Source organism: Aotus nancymaae, unplaced genomic scaffold (genome assembly GCF_030222135.1).
Source record: "Aotus nancymaae isolate 86718 unplaced genomic scaffold, 86718_ANA_hifiasm-v0.15.2.pri h1tg000036l, whole genome shotgun sequence".
NCBI lineage: Eukaryota > Metazoa > Chordata > Mammalia > Primates > Aotidae > Aotus > Aotus nancymaae.
Window position 1 is genome coordinate 65,441,384 of NW_026988450.1, and position 27,224 is coordinate 65,468,607.

The 27,224-nt window shown below is 40.0% G+C and overlaps 1 long non-coding RNA gene across 1 annotated transcript in view; it reads right to left on the bottom strand.

Moving 5' to 3' along the window:
- The window catches only part of LOC105710806 (uncharacterized), a 529,709-nt gene that overhangs the window by 108,548 nt on the left and 393,937 nt on the right, over positions 1-27,224 (bottom strand). Inside the window, exons 6-7 of the long non-coding RNA XR_001105880.3 lie at positions 10,470-10,531; positions 1,964-2,114 (exon numbers count right to left, since the gene is read on the bottom strand). This is a non-coding gene — a long non-coding RNA (uncharacterized LOC105710806). The remainder of the gene's footprint in view (positions 1-1,963; positions 2,115-10,469; positions 10,532-27,224) is intronic.

The window sequence follows — 27,224 nt, forward strand, 5'->3', positions numbered from 1 at the left end:
TTCTCTGAGAAATTCCATGTCTTCCCCTTAGGAAGCACCACTTTTACAGGCAGAAGTCTTGGTTCTTTGGGTCTTCTAGTGTTTAACAAACCCCTGTACTTCTGTGTTTTTATAAGTGTGAAATGTCACTCTAAAGTAAGTGGGTGGGGAAGCTCAAACCCTTAAGTAGATCCTATGTTTCCAGTACAGTCTCTCCACTAAGGACTTGTAACCAGTTTCTACATGAGCTACGTAAATCAAGGACATCTTGCCTTAAGGAGTAATGAAAAAGTTACAGTCCCCATGTCAATGGAATTTTGACTCTATTCCTTGCAAAATAATAACCTTGCAATTATTGAGTTAGGGAGTGTTTAACTTCTCTTCTTTCTGATGACATTATAAAGGTTTGTATTAATGCCTCTGAGGTATGTGAAACAAGCAATAACAAACCCAAAGCGATTGATTTTTTTTTTTAATGTTCAAATCCTTCCTTTGATGAGGTTTAGGGAATTAATTCTGTTTCTGGAACAGATAGGCACATAACAGAGAAAAAGAAATGGCTTTAGCTGCAAAATCTTTATTTTTCCCTTGGCTCTTTAGCAAGTTTAGAAAAAACTATAACTTCTATTTATTGAGCAGTTGCTATATGCCAGGAAGTTTATATACTACCCTCCACTATTAAATACTCATGACAACTTTGTCTTTAAGGTGGGAAAAACTAAAGATTAGATTTCTTAAGATCATACCATTATTCATTACCATTATTACTCAGCATAGTGAGCATTTAAACTCGATCTCTTTCCTGATCTCCTACCCAATTCTTCTCACCATTATACCCATTTTGTCTCTCCATAATGAATAAAAAATTGCTGAAATTACTCATAGAGATTTCATTGTCAATGTCTACACTAAATGGAATTCCAAGTTGTTTCTAAACGTAAGAATATACCATTATAATTATTCAACTCTGAAGCAACGCACTCTAAAACAATCTTAGAATGTTATGGGACAGATGAATTGCACAGTAAGGGATACAGAGAAAAATATAAGAGGCCTGCCTAGACAAGTATTATCAACAGCGTAATACTTTTCCCTTACTATGCCTTCATTATGTGGCTGGCACTGTGTTAAAGGGTTCTTATGAATTACCTCATTTAATTTTCAAGACAACCCTAGCAGATAATAACTATTATTATGTTATAATGGGGGAACTTAGACCTGGAGAATTTAATTATCTTGCCTAAAGTAATACAAGCTAATAAATGGTAGACCCAAGAGTTGAACTAGGGTAGTCTGATTCCAAATATGTGCCCTTAGTCAAAGGAGCTTATGTGAGATAACTACAAAAGAAGATCCAAAACAAGAGTAAGATATTTGTTGGGCAAGTATGAAGAACAAAATAATTCCAAGAGAGTTGGAAGATTTTGGATAAGGGATGATGGATAAACTGACAAGTTTGGAACTGCTTGCGTTTCCTTGCACATTAACTAAGTCAGGTCATGGCTCTTTTGAAAATGTTTCTCCTATTAGATATAAAAAAGATAGAGCATTAACTATAAGCAGACACTCAATTTCCTGAATCAAGATTTTGTTGGAAGGGTAGGTCTGTTACAGTTGGTTATTGACTGAGAACTCCAGAGCCAGTGAAGCTCTTTCATATTTTCCAGGGAACTAACAACTCTGAGTGCTCAGTAAGGGCCAAGAGGCTTAACCCTGGTGAGAGAGGAACACTCCCATTAGGGCTCCACTTCAAAACTAAGTACTCTAGTTCTTAGGCAGAGGGCTAGGAGAAGGAAACTGGAGGGCTATGCCACTTGTAACATTTTTGCCACCACACTAATAATGGGATTCTGCTCTAAAGTCTAAGCATGCTTAATTTGACTTCCCACAGAGTGGAAAATTATGTGCAGCTATGTCTGCAATGACAACATATTTTTCAAAAAGACTTCAAAGTTTAACTGGCTTCCAGCAACAAGCACCTTACCTCTGGCTCAAGCATCTATGAACTGGCCGAAGTCAAACCGGTCTAGACTTGGCTAAGTTAGGCTTAGCTTCAAGCTGTAGAGTTGGATCTAGATGAGCTCCATGTGTCTCTCATTTGCCTCGATCAAGCAGCTACCAAGGTGTATTTTTATCTATAAGGACAGAAACATAAGACAGAAAGTTCAACTGTGCAAGCACTGTTCACATTTTTATTTATGCCACATCTACTAACATTGTGTTGGCCAACACAAGTCACATGACTAGGCTTAAAGTCAAGTGGCTGGAAAGTACACTCTACTCACCAAGATGGCATGGGCAAATTGTGAGGCATTAGAATCACTCCAATAAAATCTAACCTTCATTGATAGATCAGGGAGAAAATAAAGTATCAAAATGAGTGCCAAGAGCTGTAACTGCAAACCATCTTAGACACAAATTGATTGTCCCCACCAATATTTTATCTTTCTTTGCTGCTGGCTGTATGTATATAGGAGTTTCACATGGCTATCTCCTTCTTCAGGTTCAGCATTTAGAGGCAAACTCTATTGAAAACATATTCCAACATAGAAAATCTGGGGTCATAATGGGATTTCGCAAAAATGGAATCCATGGTATGGTAGCTTTGAAGGAAAAAAAAAAAGCACGTGATTGGGCGTTCAGCTTTGTCTGGGATCTAAGAAGCTGTGTTGTGGTCACAGTGGTAATTTACATTAGTAGGAAACAAGAACCCATTTCGTAGCTAGAACTTTCTGCCCAAGGATGAGGTTAAATGATGAAGCAGATCATAGTTAGGTATTTAATTAACTAGTGTAGACACCAATGACCACAGAAATGTCTGTCTTGGGTTATGATTTCCTCTCTCGGCCTTCATTTGAGGTGGCTCATCATTTTTAATTCTTCGGCTCATCTTCCTTTTTTTGTTCTGTTCAAGCGACTCTAGCTAAGCCTGTATGACATCATATTACCTTTCAAGCTGGCTTCATCTTTTTCTCTTCTCATCTTCTATATTTTCCCTGCGTTATTCACAGACCTTATTTGTCTTGTTGTATTTGGTACTCTCTATGAGTTTCGGGAACTCCAATCTTAGAATTTTTTTTTGATTCAGGGACTTCTGACATTTCTACCTCATTATATGCCACTCTTAGCAATTGATGATACTTTTCTCTGGCTCAATGTCAGCTGCACTCTCTCATAACAGAGTAGGTGGTTTATTGTTTCACATTTCTTAGGCAGATCTATTGTTTCTTTTTAATGTTTCCTGGTTCCAGGTCTAAGAAGTTTTTTATATGCATTTTAGACTTATATAAACAGTGTTAAGTATGACTTTGTCTTCCACTTCTTCCTGTGTAGCTATCTTACCCTGAAGGGGAGATGGGAGACAGGGAGGAAAGGAGGAAAGTGGGGGCTGGGGAGAGAGAGATGAACAGAGAGGAAGAAAGGTAAATGTGTTAAATGGGAAAGAACGGGAGGAAAAAAGGGAAGATTGAATGGAGGGAGGGAAGGAGAAAGGGAGGAGGAACAAGGGAAGGAGAGAGAGAGAATGGATGGAGAGAGAAAGAGAAATGAACAGACAGCATAAGGAAGAGATCCAGAAAGCCAAGCAAGAAGTTGGGAAGGTGGGAAAAATTGCATGGGTAGTTCATACCTAAAGGATTTGCTGTGAAGACCCCTTGACCCTATGATTGTTTCATGTGCAACATTCACCCCTACTATATAAATGTGAAGGAAAGTGCTAAAGAAACATAGAAAACTGACCTTATAAATTAGAAGAAACTCTGAAAGTGTGTGAACATTCAGTATAACACAGATGCCCAGGTTTCCCTGCTTATTCCTGGAGTCTGGTATTACTATTGACAGACCTCTCTCAAATTAGAAAGCTGCAACCTTCCAACCATGCATATTAACAACCCAAATATCTGCTGAGAGCTGCCACTTTGTAAGTTTTCCATCGCTGCCTCTCAACTTCCAACAGTGAAAAGCATGCAATCTCCCTCATCTCCCATTTCTGGAAACTACATTTGCCAGTTGCAGCTGCCGAGGAGTGAGAAGCCTATAAACTCAGGATGTTTAAGACAAATTTGTTTTCCTGTCTGCTAGCTACTGAAAAGACAATTAAAAAATTATGCTTAAGTAAACCCCAGAAAGCTTTCAACACTTTTAGGTAATACACATGTTTTTCCAAGTGCCCAGTGTGCGCATAGACCCTATGATTTCACAGATGGTGGTGGGATCCTGCCGAGCCCAGATGTTGGAGGCAGAGCTCATATTTGGCTGACTATTAGATGATGCTGGTTGGTAGGTGGATCCTGATATTGCACCCAATGCTGGAGGTAGCACATGGGTGTATCCATGCATGCCATTCCAGGTAATGAGCTAAAAGTCCTCTGACCAAGGTGATGTGTGATCTTTTTTCTCCCAAATCCGCTTGAACATGTATACATTCTTATCCTACTTGTCCTCACTGCATATTTCACCTTTTTGTTGTCTTCCTCCTTGAAATACTCTCTTCCTTGGTTTCTGTGACATTACACTCTTTGGGTAAACTTCCTCTTATTTCCTTTCAGATTTTCATTTGCTCCACTGTATTTGTGTTGGTATTTCATTTGCTAGCCTCTTTGGTTTTTGCTGTCCAATCTACCTAGGTGGGCTTTTCTAATTACACAACTTTAAATATGTATGAAATTATCTAAATATTTTTCTAGCCCCAAATTCCATAGCTCTTGACTTATATAACTGACAAAATACTCAGTAGTTCAGTATGGGTTTTCCTTAGCAACCTCAAATCCACCATATTCCCAGCATCTCCCACCTCCTCAAACCAGATTCTTTTTTGGGGGGCAATGGCGGATTCTTATTTCAGAAAATGGTGCCACCGTTGACTACCTGCCCAAATCTGAAATCTGACTCTTGCTTGGTTCACATTCCAATACCCAATCATCAGAACCCTTGTGTTTGTACTTTTTAATATCCCTTGAGCATTTTCACTTCTCTCCATCTCCATTACCACCTCCATCAGTGGTCATTATTGCTGATGACAATCTGGATTATGGCAAGGCTCAGCTAGCATCGCTGCATTCATAGACTAGCTGTCTGCAATCTATACTTAACACTGCAGCCAGAATGAGCTTCCTAATACACAAACCAATCACACCTTTTTCCTCCTTCTACTGTTTTAGGGGCTCCACATTGCCCTTTCTGTAAAGTCTCATACGCTAGCATGACTTAGGAAGCTCCTCCATAACTGACTCTTGCTTACTTTCTCATGCACCTTGCTCACTGCTCCCTTTTGCACACCCTACAGTCTGGCCACACTTATTTCTTTGGACTTTCCTGGACATGCCTTGCTGCCTTCTGCACTTGAGATTTTGCACTTTTTCTTTCCTCCTGAAACAATCTTGATAATGCCTAATAAATTGTTAAGACTAGCTTTATCTACTAGCTCCTCTAGGATGTCTCGTTTTCATTTATTCATTCATTCATGCATTTACTAAATATTTTTTAAGGAGCCTTTCTGTGCAAGGAGCTTATCTCTGTCAGTTTGGGCTGCTGTAAAAACTATCATAGACTGGGTAACATAAAAAAAGAAGTTTATTTCTCACAGTTCTGGAAACTGAAAGTCCTGGATCAAAGCACTAGTGGATTTGTTACCTAGTGAGCATAATTTAAAAAATTGTGCTTAAATTAATGCCAGAAAGCTTTCAACACCTTTAGGTAATATACATGTTTCACCTGGCTCCTAGGTGGCCATATTCTTGCTGGGTCCTCACATGGAAGAAAGAGAAAGAAAGCTACTTAGGGTTTCTTAATAAGGGCACTAATCCCATTAATAAGGGTTCTGCCCTTATGATCTAAGCACATACCAAAGGCTTCACCTCCTAATCCCATCACATTCGGGATTAGGATTTAAGCGTATGAATTTAAGGAAAGCACATTCATTTCATAGCAGAGCTACTAAATTCCTGAGCACTGGCTTTGTTGCCAGCCCTTAAGATGTCCCATAGCAGCCATATCTAGCTCTCTACATTTGTCACACTGCATTTTATTTGCTTTTTATGTAAATGTCTCTCCTACTAGACTAAGAGTACCCTCTGGGAAAAACCAATGTCTTATTGGTTTTGTTTTTGCAACACCTAGTTCAGTGCCTGACATATAAAATAGGTGTTCATAAAATGTGTCTGGAATAAATAGATGAATAAACAATTTTTTTTTGTATTCACTCTTAGAACACAGACACATCAAGATTAGGTTTACCATTAATCTAAAAACATCTTTTTTTTTTTTTTTTTTTTTTTTTGTACTTAGATTGGCAGAGCCACTTCATCTTAGCACCTGCTCCTGAATCAAAATCGTAGAAGTCCTTCTAGAATCTCTTGCCAGGTCTTCCTGATGTAACATCCCTAACTTCAATGAGTGCAAGAAGCAGAAAGCCAAGGCTCTCTTAATCTGCCCCTAGGTTCCTTTCTTGCTGTAATTTATCTTGTAAGGGGCATGAACACAACCAGTTTCAGGATGAGGAACTGTGTAATTGTGCACACACTGAAGATGGGGACATAGTTTCCTATACAGGATCTATCTAGTTTCCTGTCCAGAATCTGTTTTTTCATCTTTCAGAAGCCCTTTATTCCATTTTGCTAAATATCTGTGTTTCCCAGGAAGAAAAGTTTGATCTCCAGACAGCTTTCAGTATCTGCCCTGCCTCCGTAGCTGGCCTTAGCATTGTCACAACAAGCATATGGTAAAATTCAATAATATTTGTTGAATTGAATTATCTTGGTGGTAAGGGAAATGAACCCTGTGGATCCCATAGAGCCACAATGGTCAGGAGCTTTGTTTGTGTTTAATCTGCTTTAAACTCTTGGGACTAGAAATAGATGAATAAAAACTGGCCTCAGAAATCCCTTGTTGTGTATTTCCCTGTTTGTCTTTCTTCAGTTTATCTCTAGCCATAACATATATGTGGTTTACCTTATAAGACACAATCTTATAATCCAAGAAAATGAAGGTATTTCTGTGGGCTACGTGAAAACAATTCAGTTGGCCTAGACTTTGATGTCAGTTTCAGGGCTGATCCAATTGCTAATACACTGTGCACATACACAGCATTAGAGAAAATGCACACAGGGTCCTCACTATGATTCTCAGGGACAGGCAGTGGTGTTCAAATAAACATAAAAGACCAAGGAATCCCATTATGTCTTTTCTTACTCACGTACTTCCCTGTATGAAGCTGAAAATGATGGCACAGAAGGAATGGAAAGATAGGACAATGCATCCCCCTTTTTCTTTACTCTTCGTTAATCATCAGTAAGAAGAAGGGAGAGAGTGTTGCTAGAATTGTAACAAGGAGTGACATAAAAACTGTTGAGTTAATTTTGTGCAGCATTTCAACTGTTTCAGTAAAAAACAAAATACAAATGCTTATATGAGTTATGAAATACAAATTGTATTTTCAGTGACTCCTCATAAGAGCAAAATAATTTTCAGTAATTTCAATGACTCCTCATATGAGCAAAATGTTCTTATATTTGCATTTCAAATTGTCATTGCATGATATAAAGATAAATAGCAAAATTAATTCTAATAAAATTTAAATTTTTATTTTTTCTTTACTTAGAACAAATTGAACAGCAAATTAAAAAACACTATGATGAGATAAGAGAGAAGTTGTGGAAGGGAAAAAAACCCATTTGATCTTACTGCCTTCAACAGACCTCTTTTTCCTGTCTTTTGAAGGAGAGATTCCATATTTTCATTTTGGACTGGGCCTGGCAAATTTTTTAGCTAGCCTAAATTACTAGACTAATGATGTGAACATTCATCCAACAAAGATTTCCTGAGTGCCCACTAGTGCCTAGACTTAAAGAGATAGATTAGAGAGATACCTAAAGAGATAGGTAGAGAAAGCCAGCTGAGACTACAAAGTAGAATGTAAGAAGCAGAGACGGGGAGACACAGGCAAGAGACCTTACAGAGAGACCTGGTACAAACTTGGGAGGCTCCTTGTCTTGTTTGGCCCAGGGAGACACTGAGATAAGGCTCACAGAGATGCTGCCTGAGCAAACGTCCACTTTGTGCAGGTGAAAGCTGTGCTGTGCCTCCTTGCTTGAGAGTGGAGTGAGAGTCAACTTACTTGAGCAATCAGTGTCTTTCATAGGCTGCACGACTTATTCTGGGTTCTTCTCTGCTCATAGTATAGCTTGTATTCCACTGGGAGGAATGTCAGATATCTCCTGTGTCAGCTAAGGATCTAAGATATGGGCTATTAGCCTGTCTCACTACTTCCTAGTCTAGCCTTACCAGGGGCTGACAGAATTTAGCCCTTAATACTAGGGTCTTAAAAAAGGACAGGATCTTGCTTTCTTGAAGTAGTCAACTGCCTCTCCTCCCTAATCTTCCACCCTTGGCCATGAGGTCAGATACTCTCATGGTCCAGGTATCCTTCTCTTAGGATGAAAGTAGCTGGTGATAACCATGTCTGTGACTTCTTTCAGAGCATGGCTTGACAGTTTCTGGACCCACAACTTCAGCAACCTTTAAAAAAAGAAAATCCACGGAGTTGAGATGGGGTTTGAAACTTCAACCAAGTAAGATGAATGTGTACTCATTCTAACTAAATCTTACCTTACTTAAGCCAAATCTAAGATAAGACTTAGTAAGAATGGGTACACATTCATCTTACTGGGTTGGTTCTTCTAAGTACTTCTCTCCCATGTCTCCTCATTGGTCCTTTTCCCCCTGCCCCTACTCCACACCAAAGTCGCTTCATCAGATGCAGAAACTTATATTGGTTTGTATACTTTTGAGGCCTGGTCATTGCTAGTGAGGGCCTATTTTTATTATTCACTCAAAAGTTTGTTCTACTAGTTAGTGTTACTAGTGAATAAAACTAGTAATGTTAATTAGTAACACTAACTTGTTAGTAACACAACTAACTAGAGTTACTGTCATGGGATTCTTGGGGTGTCTCTTCGCCAGCCATAAATCTCTGTGGCCCGTGGTGCCTTTGCCCGAGTTTTGCTTGGACCCTCTGGACTCATTCTGCCAAGCTGGCCTGGCGAACGACACCCCTAGAATCCCACTGTGCCGATTGGTCCATAAGCGACCATGGGTGGGGCCCAGAAAAGGCACCACAAGTTCCCACTCCGGTTTGTGGGACCAGCAGCCTGGTCCCCAGGCTTCAGGTCCTCCCTGGCTTGAAGGTGGGGCTTCACCTGGCACCTGTCCTTTCCACCCAGGAGCCCGTCTGCCTTCTGCTGCCATTCATGGCGTCCAGGCTGTTTGTGAGGTGGGGCACCTGCAGGCCAGTGCCGAGCTTCCCTCAGCCCCACTTCAGCCTCCCTCCTGTGCTTGTTGGCACCCAAAATCCAGAGGGGGTGGAGGTGGCAGGGGCTGGCGTGGCAGTGCTGCCCTGAGTGTGCGCACACTTGACCAGGCTGCGACAGCACCCGGGTGTGGCCCTAACCTTGCTCCGAGATTGGAGAGGTGCCGGGGCACGCCAGGCAGCAGGAGCAGACACTTCCAAGCCTTCGGGGGCAGGCAGGGCCTTCCTGGGCCCCTCAAGAGTGCACTGATGCCCAGGTCGTGGTCCGTAGCCGTGGCTTAGGTGGCTGCAGCTGCTCCGGGGAGGGCGGGCTCCTGCCTGCTCCCAGCCCCAGCTGGCTCTGTGTGGCACACACCCTGGCTGCCCTTTCCCTGCTGTAGCTGGTGTCCTACAGCAGCTGCTCTAGATGGGCCGCCGTTGTCATCATTACTAGTTAGTTTTATTCACTCAACTCTTTGTTCTATTAGTGTTACTAGTATTACCAGTTAGTAATAATAGTAACATATTACTAGTTAGTAACTAGTGTTAGTAGTTAGTGTTACTAACTTTTAGTAACTCTAGGAACTAAAACTTGAGGGCAGGATTTTTTGCCCTCAAAAAATCCTCAAAAAAAAAAAAATTATATTTCAAAAATTTTTTTTCTTAAAATGGGACTTTCTTCACATAAACAAAGTTGTCATTCATTCTGCTTTGCTCATCTCCCAAACTGAGTTAATCACAAAGTGAATTAAACAAAAAGCGACAACAACCTTGTACAAATAATATCTTTAGGAACAGGGAGATGGTCAAAACCTCGCAACGAAGGTTCCCCAAAATCCACTGCCTTGTTCATTCCTTTAGTCAGGTATGCAACATTTACTGGGGGCTTCTACTTGCTAGGCAGTGAGTGGGGAACTGGATGTGAATGAAGCAAAACAGATAGTTTCAGCCTTTGTGGAGCTCAGCCTAGAGTTCAGTTGGAGGCACATAAGTTTTTCAACTGGTCATAAACTTACATCATTACAAACTGTGTTTAGTACTATGGAGTAAATGTATAAAAACCTGTAATGTCACAGAACAGGAAGTGAGACCCAGTTAGGTAAGAGTTCAGGGAAATTTTTCCAGAGAGTATAATGGGCTGAAGCACTGAGCTCCTGTTGAGAGAGGAACAGCTCTCAACTCCTCATTTGCACATTCTTGGTCTCACCTTTTCATCGTCTTTCTCTCACACCAGCTGTAGTTCTGTGGCTGTAGTTCTGGCCAGGAATTCTGGAAAGGAGAAAGACAGTCTTGATGTTATAGTCTCTCTTATGCACTGATGGGGTTTGAACTTTGCTCTTTCCAGGGGCATGAAGAAGAACTCATTTTCTCTGCAGAAGGGCTAGGTTTGATGAGTACATTGAATGACCCCTGCCACTCCTCATCCATGTATGTGGTAAAACATTGCTAATCAATAGAGGCATTTGTTTTTGCTGAGCTTAGATGAACAAGTCTTACAAAATGTCTAGATATTTGCTTCCAGATTATTGGAGTTGCAGTGAAGCATGAATTCTACTTGCTGTTCCAAGTCTCACATGCCCGCCTTGCTTGATAAATGGAACACAGTTGGTTCTATATGGGTTAGGAGAAAGTAGATGCGTGTAATGACTTGAATCTGCCTCTGACTTAAGATTCATCTAACATTTGGGACAAGGAAATCTCTTCTACATTTGCAAATCAGACTCAGATACTGTTCTGGCCTCCTGGGAGCGCACAGAAAATTTATTAAATTAATGGTGTAAATGCTTAGGATAATATTTGACACGTAGTATTTGGTAAATAAATAACAGACGCCAGTTTAAACCCTCATCATTATTAATAATATTATTATAAGGGAAAAGTCATTTCCCTTAGGAAGAGTGGATCTACCTGCAAAGATGGAGCAAAGAGTAAGGAAATGAAATACTGTCATGTGAGCACTGTCAGATTTTTCTTAGCAACGTTTTAACTCCAAATTCTACTTGTCCTTGAAGCCTGCACCTCTCCCTACTTCCCACTCAGACACGAAATCAAGGAGTAATGGGTCACCTGGCACTCTTTGTCTTATTACTGCCACTGGAGCTAGAGATGCTAAGAATAATGACCATAGCCCCTATCTTTAAGAGGCTTATATTCTAGTGGGGAGGCAGAAAATAACATCCCCATTTTTGCCTTCATGGAGCATGCAGACTGGAAGAGGTACAGAGATATTAAATCAATAAACATATAATTTAAAAATTATATAAGTTCTGTAAAGCTAAGTAACTGGGTAAAAAAGAGAGAAACACAGGAAAAGCTAACTTAAAATTGGAGCATCTAGTCAATCGAGACCTCTCTGAGAAAGCAGAATTTAAGCTGACGGTGGTCTCATTTTTCTATGAATATATGCTATGCTTGGTGGGATGAGGGTTTCTCCAGTTATTTCAATAGTGTATCATACATATAAGGCCAAGAACATGCATCCTGATCAATTGGGATAAATCAGAAAACTCCTCTGCCTTTGTCCTGCTCTTAGTGGAAGAATGGGAATGTTAAGAACACTCTACTCAAGATCTTTGGTAGAGTATCATTCATCTGTCCTACTTTAACCTTTGTTTTCATATGAAACCAGATTCTCAGAAAAGCATGTGGCTTCCACCTCTCCACGGATACGTGCCTGGGATAAACTGCTACTGAATATGCTGCATCGACATTGAATGCTCAGTAATGCTCTGTGGGGAAGGATGGATGGCCTGTTGTAATAAAAGAAGAAAAGATATGAATACTTAATTATATTTAAGATATAATTCTGGTTTCATGTCAGAAATGTTTGGTTTATCTGTAGGTAGAGATACACGCTGATGATAGACACTTCTGTTGGGGATACACATGAATCTGCTGTTGGTGAAGGGCTGTCTACCCCTCTCAATCTTATCAATGCCTGGATGTAGTAGACACTCAACTCATGCTAGTTTGCCTCTTCCTCCCCTTTCTTTTAATTCCTTTCTTGTGTTCATTTATGCATAATTCTTTTTCCCAGCTACCACCTATTACTTACAGATCCAGAGAGTGGAAAGGGGCTTACAGAGTCACCCAGTCCAAGAGTTTATAAATTGTATTTTGAAGGTTCCCTGGGACCCACAGAAGACCATCCAAGGGATCAGCAGATGGATGGACTGAGTAGTCCTCAATTCCAAATTCCAGAAGTGTCATTTTTGCCCAATAAATTCAACTGGTGCTACATATAAGTATGTGTTGAGAAAATTTCCAGTGCTAAAAAGATGTTTGACCGGGAATAGTTTCAGTCCTTGTTTCATAGAAGATAAAACTAAGCACCAGAGAGGAGGAATGGCTGGCTCAAGGACACATGAAATGTAGAGTCACAGCCTAAATTCAGGCCTCCGGCCCATAAACCAACACACCTGGAGTCTTATTCATCTCAATACGATCTGCCTCTGGCCTTCACCCATTCTCAGGAAAAGCTGCCTTTCCAATAGATTTTTGCTCTAGGAAGCTCACAGTTAAGAATTTCTGATTCTATTCATTTAGGATTAGGTGTGCATGTTTGGTTGGATTCCCTGAAACACTGCTGAAGACAAAAATAATTGAGAAACGCTTCCAGACATAGCATGACAGAAAGTATGGGTAGAGTTGAAATTGAGATTCAACTCAAAAAAGTGCACCACCGCCTGGAGAGAGAATTTCGGAAACAGACACTAAGTGAGAAAGACAAATCCTGGAAAGCTGGCTGCAAGAATGGCATAGGCGCAGTGGGCAGAAAAGCAGACTTGATTGTGTGATGGGATCAGGTAACAGAAAATAAACAGACTGTTTGGGATAGGGCACAAAAAAATGCCAAGTAAAACATGCAGGGGAGATTCTCCCTCTGTTCTTTGGTAATATCGTTCTTAGAGAAAAGGCTATTCCCATTTTGTTAGCTCAGCAGCAAAAAGACAGAGATGAATTGGAGGAAGTTCAGCAGAGCAGTGAATGGGGTGAACAATTAGCTTCTGGGGAAAAAGGTGATAATATATAATGCTATTGAGGGACTGTCCTGATAGTTTTCTGTTACAATGCTAGAAACCAGAGATACCAAGTCGGGAGTGAGATTACTTGGGTATACAGAGGTTTAGTGGAAAATGATTGCATATGGTTAAGAACATAAGAAAACAGGTTAAATGCAGGGATGAATTCCAGCAGAGAGAGAATCAATTTTTCAGCAAATTAAGTCAGCATGCTAGAAGTTGGAGCAGCTTAATACAAAGTATAAGATATGTATCTTTCCTCATGAACTTTCAGCTGCGGAATGCTTATAGCCAAACCATTCTCTCTCTCTCTCTCTCTCTCTCTCTCTCTCTCTCTCTCTCTCTCTCACTTTTTTTGTGAACCATCTTTGTTCTGTCCTGAGGGTATTTGCACCTACTGTTTCTAGATTTGTCATTGTCCACCTTTTCTCCCTCCCACCCAAGATCTCTGAATGGCTGGCTTCTTATTGTTATTTGGGTCTCATGTCTTAGCTACAATGTCACCTTTCCTTGTTTTAAAATGAGGCTGTGAGTGGTTAGCAACTGACAAATATCACAACATGTCTCACTCCAGAACCCAAGCCCTCCAGTGTCAATGCTGCTTTACTTAATAAGAAATAGACCTTTTAGTTAGAGAAAATATAGTTTAGCTTATACGATAGGAGATCTTGAGGTAGCAGCTTCTTATTTGAAGTCTAGAAAAGTTCAACCAAAAGAAAGAAAATATCTGGTGACCACAAGCCATCAATTGGGGCATCTGAAAGAAAGCTCTATGGCAAAAATAGACAGGTGCCTGTAGGAGAACCACCAGCTTATAGAATATTCAATGGTTGGGCTTTTACCTAAATAATTATAAATAACATTTCTGCTCGCTAAACATCATCAGTCTCTTTTAGAAGAATAAACATACACTAACCAGTGGAAGTGTTTATTGATAAAATATACTCCGAGTACGGTACCATGAAATGTGATGGCATTTATTATTTGTTTTGGAGCCATACATTGAACTAAGTGCTTTATATACTGTATTTCATTTAATCTTGACTACAACCCTGTGAGGTAGGTACTATTGTTATATATCCATTTTACAGATAAGGGAAGTGAGGTCTAGAGGTTGAATGACTTTCTGAAGGTCACAGTGCTAGAAAGTAATGAGAACAAGCGGTGAGCCAGGTAGTCAAAAGGTACCACATCTGTAAAAATGCGCTGTACCTTTCACCCCTTCCCCTACCCTCCAACCCATATTGGCAACCGTTTTGTATGAATACAAAATAATAACAATTGCTTCTACTCTTATAATTGTTAAGTTCATTTCTTCTGCTTCAGACTTCAGTTCAATCTCTAAGATCTAAAATAGCTCACTGCCTTTTTAGAGTAGATATTATCAATATTTGTTCAGGGAATGGTTGAAGAAACTTATACTCATTTAGGCTTTTTTTTTCTTGTCTCTCCAATTGGCATAATTCAGTCAATTACATAAAACTGTTACCCAGAGCCCCCATTTTCCAGTCTTCTAATGCATGAATGTAACTCTTCTCTGAACCCTTCTTAATTGTTTCTATTATGCTTGGTAGTGTCCTTTACTAGAACTAAGCATACCACTATTTTGGAGTATAAACAAGTTCAAACCTCATTTTCTATGTACAGCAGGATTTAAGAGAATGGATAAATCAAAGAGTGGATGGATGGATGATGAATGAATACTATAAACTACCAGATAAGTTTTAACCTTAGACTCTGTATTATGCTCTCTTTTCAATTAAAAACAAATACTATTCTACCCCTTCCCCTACCCATGAAGCCATATGGCCTCCAGGACAGAAAGATAAGATTGTAAGGCCGGTTGCCTCGCCGAGAGCTCGGACGCACACCCCCACCTCTTCTTTTCTGAAAGCTCGGACAAGCCCAGAAGAGCTCGGGCAAGCTCGGACATGCTCGGGCATGTTCCCTTCTCCCCTGCTCGCACAGCCTGGCCTTCCCTTAAAGAGCCCAGTATGCAAACAAGGTCTTGTAACCCTAGCCTCTTGCTAGCCAATAGCAGTCAAGTCTTATTGACCAATAGCAGCTGAGTCTTAATAGCCAATAGCAGTCAAGTTTTACTAGCCAATAGCAGCCAAGTCCTGTATGCAAACAAAGTCCTGTAACCATACCCAATAGTAGTCCTACTTTGTCCACACCCTGCTCTCCCAAACCAATCGAGCTATTTCACTCCCTATAAAACCCCACATCTGAGAGGAGTCCACACGACTTCTCCAGCCCCTCCTGTCGGACCGCAGAACCTCACCTGGGAGCCTGAATAAATCCTTCGCATTGGATCTTCTTGTGCCGGCCTCAGTTTCTTCCTTTTAAACTCGGCGAGAACAAACCTTACAAAGATAAAGTGTTGACTGACTTTGGTGGGGACCTCCAAGTAAAGACCACTGCATTTTTCCAGGGCCTCATATCTGAGTTTCTATCTTGCACACCAAAAACATGCTCAATTAAAAGGGATTCATTGGATAAACAATTTTGGGGTCGTTGGACACACCATCTCTCTCTTAGAGTCTCTTAGTGTAATAAGCATATTTAAGACCAATATTAAAGCCCCATAGTCAGGAAACCTATTTAACTCAGATTGGCTCAGATGTATTTACCTACTGCCTATGATCAGTCACTGAACACACTGGAAAAATGCAATTTTAGAGTAACAGAGTTTGAAAGGAACATTTTCTTTCATTTGGATATATGGTGTGATAGTTAATAGTGCATGTCAACTTGATTGGATTGAATAATGAAAAGTATTGTGTGTCTGTGAGGGTGTTACCAAAGGAGATTAACATTTGAGTCAGTGGACTGGGAACTGTCAATCTGGGTGGGCATCATCTAATCAGCTGCCAGAACAGCCAGAATGAAAGCAAGCAGAAGAATGTGGAAAGTCTAGACTGGTTTAGCGTTCTGGCCCACATCTTTCTCCCCTTCTGGATGCTTCCTACCCTTGAACATTGGACTCCACATTCTTCAGCTTTGGGACTTGGACTGACTTCCTTGCTTCTCAGCTTGTAGATGGCCTATTGTGGGAGCTCACCTTGTGATCGTACGAGTCAATACTGCTTAATAAACTCCCCTTTACATATACACCTATCCTATTAGTTCTGTCCCTCTAGAGAACCCTGAGTAATACATATGGTATCTGAGAGCACAGACATTCTATACTAAGTTCTACACAGGTGTTATGTCACTGTTGAGCTGTAGGATTTCAGGCTGGATTTCAACTTGTTTGATTTTTAAAACATCATATTGATGTTTTTAAAAACATTCTTCTAATCTTTGTAGAAGATCTGTCTCCAATAAACTCATATAAACCCCTTAAATTTTACACGAATTTTAGCTTGCGCTTCCTTTTGATACAAAGTTTTCCATAAGTTTAGTATTTTGTGGTATGAAGTGGTTCTCTGCTTTAATTCATTTGTCTTCAATATACCTATTTCATGCTCTAAGAGATGTCTTTTAAATTGAATGAGTTGCCTAAATAATTTATTATTCTACAAATTTATATCACATAATTCTTTTATTAGCTACCATTCATCCTGACTTTAAAAAGATCTAATGTTGCTAGTCAAGTTTTATTTAGCATTTTATCTCTCATCACCCTGGTTACCTTGGGTGTTGTATTTATTAGTTTACAGGGCTATCATAATAAATCACTACAAACTGGGTAGCCCAAAGAAACCGAAATCTATTCTCTCCCAGTTCTGGATTCTAGAAGTCCGAAGTCAAGCCGTCAACAGAGACAGGCTCACTCCAAAGGCTCTAGGAACGACTCTTTGTTTCTTCTAGTTTCTGGCAATCCTGGGCATTCTTTTGGTTCTCATAGCATGATCCCAATTTCTTCTTTATCTTCACATGGCTTTCTTCCCTGGGTGTCTGTGGGTCTCTGTATCCAAATTTCTTCTGTCTTCTCATAAGCACACCAATCATTAGACTTACAGCTCATCCTAATACAGTACATAATTCATCTCAGCTTGATTACAGATTCAAATACCTTATTTCCAAATAGGAAACAGTTCCAGATTCCAAGTGGACAAGAATTTTGGGGAGACACTACTCAACTCAGTGTAGTCCACTCTCTGGCTCCCAAAAGTTCACGTCTTTCCTACATCCAAAATACATTCCCTCCATCCTAACATCCCCAAAAGTCTTGAGTCATTCCAGCATCAACTCTAGTAAGTCCCAAATATCATTAAATATAATTAACTAGAAAAGTCCAAATTTCCTCTTCTAAATAATTTAAATCAGGTGTGGGTGAGACTCTGAGTAGGGTCCATCTCAAAGTAAAATTCCTCTCTAGTAGTGCACCTGCCAAACTAGAAAACAAGTTATCTATGTCTAGAATACAATGATGGGACAGGCACAGGGTAGAAAATTTTCATTATAAAAGGAAGAAACTGGGAAGAAAAAAGAGGTGATGAGTCCCAAGCAAGTTTGCAACCCAGCAAGACAAACAGAGTTTCAAGGACTGAGGATAATTCTCTGTGTCTTGATGCTCCAAGGGCCTGAGGCATTGCCCTCTCTTCTTGGCCCACATGAGTGGCAGCTCTGTCTTTTCAGCCTGTCACTCTATCCTCAGTGCCCTCAGAGTCATTTTTCCTTTTGCTTTAAGGGTAACATACTTTTTTGTTTGTTTGTTTGAAACAGGGTCTCACGCTGTTGCCCAGGCTGGAATACAATGATGGGATCTTGGCTCACTGCAACCTTCACCTCCCAGGTTCAAGCGATCCTCTTGCCTCACCTTTCCGAGTAGCTGAGACTACAGGCATGACTAATTTTTTGTTTTTAGTAGAGGGTTTTGCCATGGTGGCCAGACTGGTCTCAAACTCCTGGCCTCAGGAAATCTGCCAACCTCAGCCTCCCAAACTGCTAGGATTGCAGGTGTGGGCCACCACGCCCAGCCAAGGGTAACATGTTTTTTCAGCTGAGTTTCTCTATCAGCCAGTTTTCTGCCTGTAGAATCCCAGAAGTCCAACAGCTTTCTTTCACTTCATCTCTTCTCTGTCCCCTTTATTCCAAGGTATAGCTTTTAGTCCTTTCTTTCACTTCACCCCATCTCTGTCCCCTTTACTCAAAGCTATAGCTTTTAGTCACATAACATTCTCAAAACCCTTAACAGTCTTCTGTGGACATCAGGGGATCTATGCCATTAGATAATAAGTTTCTTCACACATTCCTCCTGGATATCCCGTCTCTATTCCTAGCTTTTGCTAATATGGCTGATTGAATGCATAAGTCATATGCCTAATCTCTTCAGCAAAGGAGTGTCCAACTATACCCTTGGGGTTCTCTTCTAGAACTTGCTTTCTCATATTTTTGCAATGTGACGAGGCTGACAATTTTCCAGATCGTTTGGTTCTGGTTTATTTTTTGCTTAACAGTTTCTCTCTCTGTTTCTTTCCTTTCACATTTTATTATAGGCAGCAAGGAGCAACCAGGCCACACTCTGCTTGGGAACCTCAGTTAAATATCCAAGTTTATTGCTCACTGGTTTTGCTATCTACTCAACAACAGACTACATTTCAGTCAAATTTATTCTACTTTCTAACAAGGATCACCTTTCCTCCAGTTCCTCATTTCCATCTGAAACCTCAACAAAGCATCTTCAATGTTCATACTTCTAGTAACATTCTGTTCATGACAATATATATTCTCTAAAACAATAGAAATTTCTCTACAGTCCTCTCCCTTTACTTCTTCTGAGATCTCATCAGAATTGCCATCAGTGTCCCTATTTCTGTTACTGGAAAGGGTCCTGATCCAGACCCCAAGAGAGGGTTCTTGGATCTCATAAAAGAAAGAATTTGAGGCACATCCATAGAGTAAAGTGAAAACATGTTTAGTAAGAAAGTATAGGAATAAAGAATGGCTACTCCATTGGCAAAGCAGCCCCAAGAACTGTTGGTTGGCTATTTTTATGGTTATTTCTTGATTATATGCTACACAATGTGCAGATTACTCATGACTTTTCTGGGAAAGGAGTGGGGAATTCCTGGAACTGGGGGTTCCTTCCATTTTTAGGCCAAATAGGGTAACTTCCTGATGTGGTCATGGCATCTGTAAACCATCATGGCACTGGTGGGAGTGTCTTTTAGCATGTTAATGTATTATAATTAGTGTATAATGAGCAGTGAGGACAACCAGAGGTCACTTTTGTCACAATCTTGGTTTTGGTGGGTTTTGGCTGGCTTCTTTAGTGCAGGCTGTTTCATCAGCAAGGTCTTTGTGACCTGTGTTTTGTGCCAACTTCCTATCTCATTCTATGACTTAGAATGTCTAACCTCCTGGGAGTGCAGCCCAGTAGGTCTCAGTCTCAATTTACCCAACCCCTACTAAAGATGGAGTTGCTCTAGTTCAAACACCTCTGACATTTCTACAAGAGTATCTTCAAAGCAATCTAAGATTTTTCTATTATGCACCTAAAAACTCTTCCAGCCTCTATCCATTATTTAGTTCCAAGGCCACATCCATATTTTTATGTTTTTCTTTTTCACAATAGCACCCTACTTCTTGGTACTAAAACCTCTATCAGTGAGGGTTCTCAAGAGAAACAAAACCAATAGAACATATACAAACACACACACATATGTATAAATATGTGTGTGTATATTAATGTATACATGTATATGATTTATTTTAAGGAATTGGTTCATATGATTGGGGCCTGGTATATCCGAAATTTGTAGGGCAAGCCAGCAGGCTGGAAACTCAGTCAGGATTTCTATGGTGCAGTTTTGAGGTCAAATTTCTTCTTTCCTGGCCAGTCTTAGTTTTTGCTCTCAGGACTTTCAATTGATTCAGTGAGGCCCACCCACATTATTGAGGGTAATCTCTTACTTAATGTGAGCTTATTTTAGATGTCAAACACATCTACAAAATGCCTTCACAGCAGCACATAGATTAGTGTTTGATTAAATAACTGGATATTATAGCCTACCCAAGCTGACACATAAAACTGCACATTACAGGTGCTTGTCCCTATTTCTTCTCCATTTCTAGTTTATTTCACTTAAATTGCAGAGAGCAGATCTATACATAGCCGTCCAGGTCTATCTTCACCAAGAATAGAATAGAGTTTCTTTTCATTTTTAATATACATCATACTTTGTCAGATTTTTTTTTCAGTTGCAGCTCTTCACTGGACTGGTAATAATATTGGCTTTATTAATCTCTCATTCTCTCACTTACTCATTCCACAAACATTTGTAGAAGGCCACCAAGCTCTAGGGAGAGGAAAATGGTTTTATAAATTAGTGCTTTCTGGGATAATGAAAGTTGATAATCTGCACAACTTAATAGTAGCCACTAGCCACATGTTGTTATTGAACACTAGGAGTATACTTAGTATGACTGAGAAAGTAGATTTTTATTTTTGTTTAATTATAATTAATTTAGGTTTACATTTAAATATCTAAATGAGACTACTATATTGGGAAATATAATTTCCCATATGCAATTGTGGTGCAAAAGTAATTGTGGTTTTTATCATTAAAAGTAATGGCAAAAACCACCATTATGTTTGCACCAACCTAATAAATTATTGAGTTTCTTTTACTAAGATACAGGGATAAATTAGATTTTGATTATTGTTTCAGAGATTGTTAGAATAAGAAGGAACTTCGAGCAAGAAAGGATTTTCGAGTTGTTCTTCTTTTGTGGATGAGGACTCAGAGGTCAAATGAGCTGCTGAGGATTAGAGCTTGTTAGAAGTAGCGCAGGATCCAGAACTTCGATTGGCTGCCTGTCAATTCAGTGTTTACTTCCCTGCCCTGTTCTACGTCCCCATACAATTAGACCATTTGATTTTCCACCCGGAATCCCCAGCCCACTTTGACTCTAATTAACAAATGCCTCTGAAAATAGAACTCAACCTTGCACATGGTTTCAGAATGATTACATCTTGCCTGCACCATGGCAGAATGATCTGGCATTTTCTTTCAGTAGCTAGTTGGCTTATGAAACACCTATCACCTCTGCAGTGATGCTAAAAGGATGTTCACTCTAGTCTTGCCTGACCCCCACATGCTTTACTGGAGAAGGAAAACCATTCTATCTGCATAGCATTGAGTCATCAGTATTTTCTTTGGAGAAAAATGTCACTTGGCCCCATAATGCAATTTTTGCCATAGCATCTTTCTCAATAAATCTCTAGCTGACAAAAACAGATTGAGAAGAGCATCCTAAGAGTTTCTCACAGGATCATTGATCTACTTTCTTATTTGAGTGAACGTCCTTTGTTCATTTCCACTCTGTAAAATAAACACATTTATACTGACAGTGTGCCTTTGTTAGGATATCGTCCTTATTAAAATAAGCTTGAAAAATATTTTGTACTATACCCAAAACAGAATGTCATATTGACTCTGCATTTAATATACTATCAAAGTATTAAATATAGCCCATGAAGCACTCAGAGGAAAGTTTGCTTCTGTTCTTTTTAGACTAAGTAAAATTTAAAAATAATGTCAATCAGTTGCTGCATAAAATGGACCTGTGCTTTGCAATGGGCATTGAATTTGAGGAGCAGATGGAAAGTGTCTCTGAGATGAGAATGATTGAATAATATAATTTTAAACATGCTTTGCCAACAACAGATTTTCTGTCATACTGATCAATTATTGAAGATGAAATTCTTATACCAGATAGAAATGAGGATTGTTATTTAAGGGAAGAAGATGATACTATCTCTTGGTGCAGAGCTTTATTATTTGGGGCAGACATCCAATACACTATCTGTGATTGTCAAGATGATCCAAGTTCCAGCATTCCTATGAGAGGTGAGTCATCCATCCATTGCTACTAGAGAACCACATTTAGATTGGCTATTTGATCCATAAACATATCTCCCCCAAATCTCTCAGGTAAAAAACAGTAATAACTGACACTGAAAAATCTATGGGATAAAGGTCAGCCATTATAAAATCAGCCACAATATAAAGACAGTAATTTGAGGTTGGGTAATTATTTTATTTTTAAGGCAAAGCATCATAAATTATAATAAATGTAGCAAAACTAAATCAATCCAAATGGCCTCTCTTTCATTCTAATCACCTTTATCATTCTGTTATAAGGTCCCCAGTTTTTTAGGGAAAGAATTCTGGGAAAGTTTATTGTTTAATATTTTAATATCATTTGATACTTGTATAATATTTTATTTCAATGAGTAAATTATGTTTGTCCTTTAACAAGCTGTGGGGTACTAGTGGGGAAAATTTAAAAATGTAAGATAATTATCAGCGGGATGGATACAATATCAGTCTCTTCCCAATACTTCTTTACGTTAAATGGGAGTTTTGCCTGCACAAGGACTGCTGGTTGGGAAGTCAATAGAAGCAGCCAATATTTAAGTGGATAGATTAAAAATCAAATGCCCCTACATGACAAGAATAAGCAGAATGGTGTTTATAATGATATATACCAATGGCCATAACATTTCTCATATGCTTAATTCAGACTTTTCTAATTGTATTTGTCCAGAACCTCTTTCCAGAAGCGGCTCCACAGAGTGCCTTCCCAGTGCTGACTTAGCAAGTACTCAGAGGAGATGACTCCAGTGCCCACCTGAACTAATAAATGCAAAACAATCTTTGCCCTCTCACTGTCTCAGATCCTTACAATCCTCCTAAAAAAAGATGAGAAAACCATCACTACACCTTGTTCACAGATGAAGAAGCCAAGGTATATAGCCTGCTTCACTCACATGGCTTCTTAGTGGCAGACAGAACTTCACATGTTGCTGGGAACCCTCGGAGTTGGATAAAGAAGCCTGGAGCTCTAGTCCTAATGGCTCCACTCTACAAAGAAAATTAACTAATATTCATGACGCAGAGCAGCATTTCAGAGTTGAGCAACACAGTTTCAAAAATGTCCTTATCTATTCCACTAACAAATTGTTATTGAGGACCTAACTGTGTATGATCTTGTCCTAGAAGCTCCTGGCCATTTGAGGATTCAACAAACTCACATTTCAGGTTTCAGTGTCACCCTTTTATTGGAATACTTTCTTTCCTTTGTGCTAGTTTTGCTCTCTGGCAGGCTTTTCTCATGAGGTGGCATCCCAGGGCTCTAACCTTCCTTCTAGCCTGGAAACCCCACAGAAAAAGAAGATGTTTTGACTGATGGTTCCAGTAAAAGTCATGAGGTTGAGTTTTACTGGATTGATCTGCATCGTATACTCATAACTGGACCAATTACACTGGCCAGAAATTGAACACACTGATTGGCAGGCCTGTGTCATGCACCTAGCCTTGAAGACAGCATGTGATGGGACAGCCCCATGTAAAAGTTATTAGAATGGGACTGGCATGATTCTTCGAAGAAAAGTAAGATGTCACCAGAAAAGGAGGAAATAGTGATGAGCAGGCAACAGCTGCCTTCCAGAGAAAAGTTAAAATGATCTCCATTTTGTAAATGAAAAAGTTGAGGCTCAGTGAGATTAAGTGGCTTGAATACGAAAGGGACAATGATGAACAGTAGGAACAAAGTTCTTAACTTCCAGCCCCTGAGAAAATCTCCCTAGACATCCATCACATCTCTGATCACTGAGGTCAGGAAGAAGTGTTCCAGTCACCTTTTAAATCCAACCACTGCCAACAGTAAAAAACAAGAGAACGAACTAATCAGATTTTATAAATTCTTAAGAGCTCTGCGTATATTTTGGCTAGAAAGTTGTTTGTTCACTTGTATTTAATGAATGGTCCCTTATCAGGCAACGCTGAAACACCCATTTAAACTGCAACATCTGTATTTACATCTGTTGAAGACATGTTGTTATTAAGTTGAAAAACTGCTATCTCAACAGACTCATAGGCTTTTCAACTTTGTCTCCCAAGGTAAAAACTCTTTAACAAAGAGCCTTAGTGCTGTTAAGGACAAATGCTGAGAATTCAAAGAAGACATTCTTTTGAGAGGATGATCTAAGAGGAATTACCACCCTGGATACCAATCAGGAAATGGCTAGCTTCACAGAAGGGCCGGCTCAGCATTTATAGTGATTAAGGTGCTTAGAATTACGCTTTCTTTATTGACTTTTCCAAGCCCTCTCTGTTTTGAAAAACTAAACTGAAGTGCAAAGCATTTTGTTAACCTAATGAAGAATTTCTGACTTGTTTTTATCTTCATTACACCTTGTAAGATAGATATATCTGGAAAGAGTATTAGAATAAAAACATGTTGATTCAAAAAATCCCTCTATAAGAAGATGACAGAAGCTGTGGCTGCTATTGATGTTTGGCGTGGACCCCCGAGAGTGGTATTGAGGCTTGTTCAAATTCTTTCCACTTTTCTGAATTTCATAGGGACTCAGCAACATTACTTTTAAAAAAAAGCCATCAAATAGGTTGAATTGTAGTCTAACATTGTGCTTTATATCACTTGGTCATTCTGATTGACAGAGCTGAGGACTTCCTTCCAGCCCTGTGGGTGTAAGTGCCAAGAAGATAAAAAGAGCCAGGGAAATGACATAAGGTCACCATGTGTCATGATGTCATGAGTAGGGAATGGTGGCCCAGAGAAGTGGAAGGGCAAGATGTCCTCCCAGGGGTGGCTGTCAAACTTGTAGGGCAGGACTGTGACACGCTGAGAGCAAAGGATCTGTAGGAGTTGGCTGGATGCCAGGGCATGCAGGGGCACACGATGGAGCTTCTCTTTTTAGGGGGATAAAGTGTCCTGAGCCCCAGATTCTCTGAGAGGATCGAGGAATGGGCTGAGAAGGGTCTGCCCTTGGCAGAGCTAGAAGTGAGTGACAGTGGGAACTGGTGTGGTGTATGCATATGTGTATATCCAAATTCATATTCACATCTGTCATTTTGCTTGATTTATAAGGAATAATCCTAATTATAATGCTAAATGCATATTGACATTGAATGCTCACAATAGCCCTGAGAGATGAGATGGGCAAATGAGGAAGGCATCCTCTTTCTTGCTTTACAGAGGAGGACACCAAGTTTAGAAGCCATCAGGTGATTAGCCTTAAAACATGCCAGCATTAATTGTAGGCAAGTCCATGAAAACGTAGCTGGGCAACATGGCATAGTGATTAATGGTTTAGAATCTGAAATCAAACAGACTTTTATATCTTGGTTCTTCCATAATTGTCATCTTCTCTTAGGAAAGCTACCTAACTTTGAGCCTCAGGTGTCTCAACTACAAATGAAATTATGATAAAACACATCTTTGTAGGTGTTTGTAATAATGCAATTAGAAAAAATAGATAACACAATTAGCACAAATCCTGGCACAAGCTAAATATTTAATAAACACTGGTAGCTATGTCTATTGTTGTTTTCTGGCACGTTCCCAAGATAGGATCCAGAGATAAGAAAGGATAGGGAACTAGTTGTCAAAAATGGTGTTCAGGTTAGGAACTGCGTTTTGGAAGCAAGGAGAAACCTACTTATCGGAATTCAGACAAAAGGTAAGATCAGACTTTAGCAGTAGACCACTCTTATTTGCCTATCACAATCCCTTCTTTCTTCTTTTAGTAAAAGCACCCAGTCCGGGAATGGTGGCTCAGGCCTATAATCTCAGCATTTTGGGAGGCAGAGGTGGGCAGATCACCTGAGGTCAGGAGTTTGAGACCAGCCTGACCAATATGGAGAAACTCTGTCTCTACTAAAAAAATACAAAATTAGCCAGATGTGGTGGCACATGCCTGTAATCCCAGCTACTAGGGACACTGAGGCAGGAGAATTGCTTGAACCCAGGAGGCAAATGTTGCAGTGAGCTGAGATCATGCCATTGCACTTCAGCATGGGCAACAAGAGCAAAACTCCATCTCACAAAAAAGAAAAAAAAAAAAGTAAGAGCACCCTACCTTTCCTTTGGGTCAAAGGAAAGTTTTCCAAATTATTTGTTGCTGTGCTTCCGTGGGGCTCCACTTTCCAGGCATGAGGGAATACCCAACCAGGCCTGGCTGCCTAGAGCACCAAGTTCCCTGGCTGTGGAGATTAGTTTGGCTTTGGACATGCGAAGTAAACTAATCAGAGTGCATTATGGGACTTTCTTTTTTCAAACTACTGGTAAAGAGGCACTGTCTTTCCACTGGGGCTGCTAAGCTACTACAATGTAGGTCTGAGGGGCTGCAGGCCATCTTGTCGCCTCGAAGGGAACGCATTCCTGATGTCATGAAGTCAACCTGGAGGAATGCATTGCTGAGAGACAGAGGGAAACTAAATCCCTGATTACACAGTTTGTGCATAAAACCAGCTCTGCTCCTGGTGGAGGCATTTTCTTCTTCCTTTTTATAACTGGAGAGTTGATTCTCAATTTCAAAATGTCTTTCTTGTTTAATATCTGGAAATGTCCAGAAAACAGGGCCAAACTGTGCCTCAGGTGGGAGCCAAGTGACCCCAGGTCATATAAGAAGAAGGCTGCAGGGACGGGGAGACAAGCAGCAGCATCTGAACTGTGTCCCTCTGTACAAAAGAGGATTGACATTTCTTCCCTCTCTATTTCAGTTATTGTTTTCTCTCCTCCAACCCCATTTTTTGAACACTTTAATTGCTACTAGGAGTTTGTGAAGATCCCACTTCATGGGTTCATTTATAAATGACAGGTGCTTTTATGCTTTCCTGAGATAGGTTCAAAGTGCTGGAGTGTCTTGTGCTCCAGACCTTGAAAGACGAGATTCTTGGAAAATGGTTTCATGTGGGTTGAATTGTTCTATCTCACCAACCATTCAGAGAATTTTAATTAAGCTCTGTTGTATTCATCCCTTACTCTTAATAAAGCTCTTTATTTCATAACTCAGTTCAGAATAGTTACATATTTTGTTTGAAGTACAGCCCGCACCAATTCACCACACAGGCGGGGTGTACAGATAAAGGAGTTGGTGTAAATGAAAAACCCCTTGAGACTCAGTTGAGTGTCAAGGTCTGAGCTGGGAGGCAGAAAGTCCCTGCTCTAATTTCAGC